Consider the following 4,192-nt stretch of genomic DNA (forward strand, 5'->3'; position numbering starts at 1 on the left):
CTTGTCCATAAGTCAATCTAAAAAAGTTCAAGTTGAATGTTCTTTTCTTCTTCACTGTTTTAGTTGTAGACAGCTAATACAAAATCCAGATTTGTTTACTACCAAAATATCACATTCCTTGCTATTCTGTCCTTATGAAAAGCCCAGATGATATTGTGTTTGTCTCAGGTAATAAACTCAAGTGGTGATGACGTATTGATAGTAGCATTATTGTTGATCATGTTGTCGAAAAAGAGTAGTAACAACAAAACAAAGAACAGATACCAAAAAATAATAGATAATGCCCTGGATGGTCGAAGCAGAGATCAGTGCCAGATGGCTTTAAAGAGAGCTCTCTTTAAACAGTTCTGCTCTGCTGAGCAGCATTTTGGAAGGTAGAGAGGGACTGGCAGGGGAGAGGGAGGAAAAGCAGGTTTGCTTTGTTTTGAGTTAAAATCCCTGGACTGTTTCCTCACTGCTGTTAGTACTAGCAGCCTGAGTAATTAGTGTAAATTCACACTGTGCAAATGCATGTGTCTACTGTGGTATGTATTTGTATTTGGATAGGAGTCAAGGAAACATTATGTGCAGTTTAATTTAGTTTTATCCTCAGAGGCACGGGTCAGTTGAAGGTTAGAACGTACATGTTTTTATTTCTGACCAAAACATTACGTTTGAATTTTTTTTCAGGCACTGACCTTTCATTTCAAGCCCAAGGACTCTTTAACCCTTTTGCTTTAGCTTTGAATGAGGAGAAGCAGAGTAATAGAAGGGATCCAAGTCACTGTGATTGAGTTCTGTTTCAGTATACCGCACAGTATTTCAAACTGATCAGCAAACAGAAAATACATTTCAGCTCCAACTCCCACATTAAATGTAACTCCAGTGCAGGACTGGCAGGCCTTGACACAATAAAAATAAAAACCTGCTGTATAAGGTATTAGTGGATCTACTGTAAACACACTGAACAGCTATTGCTGGAAAAAAAATAGAGAGCAGAAATATTATCCAGATGGAAGTTTTGCAAAATGTAGTCAACAAAAACAGGGAAAACAGATTTTGAATTTATTTGGAACTGATCTGTGAGACAAACTCAAACATACAGGAAACAACTGAATATCGCTGCAACTTTTACTTTGCTGCTAAATATAAATGTTTCTAAACTCAGTCCAAGCCAGATTAACAATATCTCTGTAACATCAAATGTTTTTTAGGTAAAAGAGAGCCAGGTGAGGAAGGGGGAATGATGACAGGAGGGAGGGGGAATAAAGAAGAGCTGGAGAACTCTTCCTGAAGACAAGGACAAAGACATAAAACAGAATAAAAAGACACACCAAAGAAAGGCAAGGAGAGGAACATTTTTACAGAAGTCATCTTTTATTGCCACGTAAGAAAATTGTATATAGAACAATGGTGATATACTGTCAGATGGCAAATCAACAACAAAAGAAGACCAAAAAATATCCCTGTCATCCCTCTCATAAGGAAAACAGACAAATTCATAGCAACACTATGGTAATATAGTTCCTGGACAAAACATTTGCTATCTCTCTTTTTCTAACAATATTTGAATTGTACCAAAATACAGCTTTTTATAACTTAATTTCACAAATTATAAAGTCAGTAAACATTAAAAGGACAATGGGGCATCACGGTGCATATTATAAGCTACTGTGCAAACAATAGTGGGTGATGGAATCTAACATGGAAAATATGCTTTACTATGCGCATAAATGCATCAATGGGGCCATATGTATCCATATACACATAATGCATAAATACCACAAACTGGTCTGGACATCAAAAATAGAAAATGGGATCTCATATAACTTTGTATGTAATGCATGATTAACACCAAAATGAGTTAATCAGTGGATTCTATAAAAGGATATGCTTGCTAATGGACAATAGTCATATCGCAAATAGTTTATTGATTTTTAAAAGGTAATGAAAAATCCCTTGGCTCTGGTCAATAACGAGAGTATGAGTAATGGTCACATCCACTGTGATTGATATCCTTCTGGTAATGGTAACAGCAAGCATATTTAATATTTATGATCAAAAATCATACATATAAAGCTATACCATAGGAGCAAACCCTTTTAGAACAGATGTTGAGCGTTACTGAACGGCAAACACTGCATCTCCTGTCTCTGTGTGCATAAATAGACAGCTTCAGATGGGTGAAAACATTGCACGTAAAGACTTATGCAATACAAAGTCATAAACATAGCTGACAAGAACCCCCTTGATAACATAATGATATACTGATGTCTTGATCATACAGATGCTGCTCTTTATAGGCCGTAATGTTTCCCATGCTGTCAAGTTCTGCAAACGTCAACAGTAAAGGGCACGAAAGCAAAAAAAGTGGAGGAAAATCTGGTAAATGGAACTTGTGTTTGAGCCCTTAAGTGTCTTTTCCATGTTCTGTACATTTTCCACAGTAATACTGCTCTTTCTATTCTTTAATGAAGACTACAGTATACTACATTTTTACCTGTAGCGATTAAAGGAAAAAAGACTTTCTTCACTAGTGTACAGACAACTGCATTGTCCTTGTTCAGACTGACTCTTTAAGTACAATGCTTTGCTCACATCTTCAGTTTAAATGGGATACTCAAAACTACTCAGTCCAGCAGGAGCAGACAAATTCATCTTCCAGTGCATATTAGAATTTGCCAAAGCGTCTGGAGGACTCAGTGACTGATGTGAGAAACTACTGAGCTGCATTAATGATAAATAGTCCGAGAGTCCACGTCTTTGTAACAACACTGTAGCAACATGAAATCACTGGACAGAGGGGTTTTTGCGTGAGTGGATGTGTGTGTGAGCCAACAGTTGTCTCTGATTTGAAGCTTTCCAAGCTGAGCTGTTAGTAATTCAAACCTTCCTCCCTGTCAAGTGTTGACATTGTCTCTTTACTGTCTTTATGCAGCCAGTCACTGTGGACTGAACTCCTGTTGCAGCACCAAAGCTCTTCCCTAAATTTCTCTGGGTTTCAGTGATTAAAGACCACAGTGAGAGCTCACCCCTCCACCTCACTGGCCGCTGGTCTCAGCTCAGCTCCTGTTCTCTTTCTTATTGACTATTCCTTGTGGATTTTCCACTGTGCACTTTTCAGTCCTGGTGGCTGACCGCTCTGCTGAATAAAAGAGCTTGATTTCAGCAAAGCCATGTCTAATGGGGTCACTTTTTTGTATTAAAAGGCTTCACTGTGAGCCAAGCTGAAAAAAGAAGATATTTTCATATCCCATACCCACATCTCCTACAACCGACTCCTCCTCTCTGTCACCTGCCTCTTACTGTCTCTCAGTGATGACTGTGTGGGTTAGTGGGAGTATAAGCTTTTATAATGCTCTGCTAGTACTTGTCTGTGTGTATTTTGTGTGTGGGCAGGTTGGTGAGTTTGAATGTTGTTTGCCTTCAGCTTTTCCTCTGTCTTCTTTCAAGACATTTTATTAAAATCAAAATCTCTCTTGCTCATGATGTTTGCTTTACTCTGTGCCCTTCATATGACATGTTAGGAGATTCTGTCACAACGCCAAGGTAGCTAGCTAAGTCTCTGAACATTACAATCATTCAGACGTTTCACCTTTAAGAGCAAGAACACTACAGTAAGAGCACACTGCAAATTAGCAAGGCTTCATGAGTCACGTAGCATGGTGGCTCAGTGACAAGGGTGCCAATTTGGGGTTTAAAAAAAAAGTGTTACGTCAGACTGCGCGTAGCACCAGCTAGTTAGCATGTGTTCCCAAACTACAGATGGGTGACAAAGGGTAAACCACCATAAAGTGTTTTAGTAAGGTGTTGGGCCACTATGTGCCTCCAGAACAGCTTCAGTCCACTCAGCAATGATGGTGGAGATGCTCTCTAACATCTCTGTCCCACTGGGATAAGAGCTGGTCAATGTGATGGCCACAGGATATGAGTCACATCATCTTCATACTCCTCAAACTATTCAGTGTGACCCCTTGTGCCCTGTGGATGTGGGCAATGTCAAGAGGTCAGTTGTTCATTCAGGTTTTTCCTTTAATTTGTCACCTGTCTGTAGCTGGTTTGTTCATAGAAAAGTGAAGGGACAAATGAAGAAAAAGATTCAGTGCCGGTGAGTTCTCTGAACAAAGCACTCACTTCAATTTATGTTTCAATTTTTCACTTACTGTATATAGGAATGTAAAGTGTTTATGCCAGGTACTGGAATATACTTTGA

The sequence above is a fragment of the Monopterus albus genome, unplaced genomic scaffold (genome assembly GCF_001952655.1).
Source record: "Monopterus albus unplaced genomic scaffold, M_albus_1.0 scaffold236.1, whole genome shotgun sequence".
NCBI classification, from domain to species: Eukaryota; Metazoa; Chordata; class Actinopteri; order Synbranchiformes; family Synbranchidae; genus Monopterus; species Monopterus albus.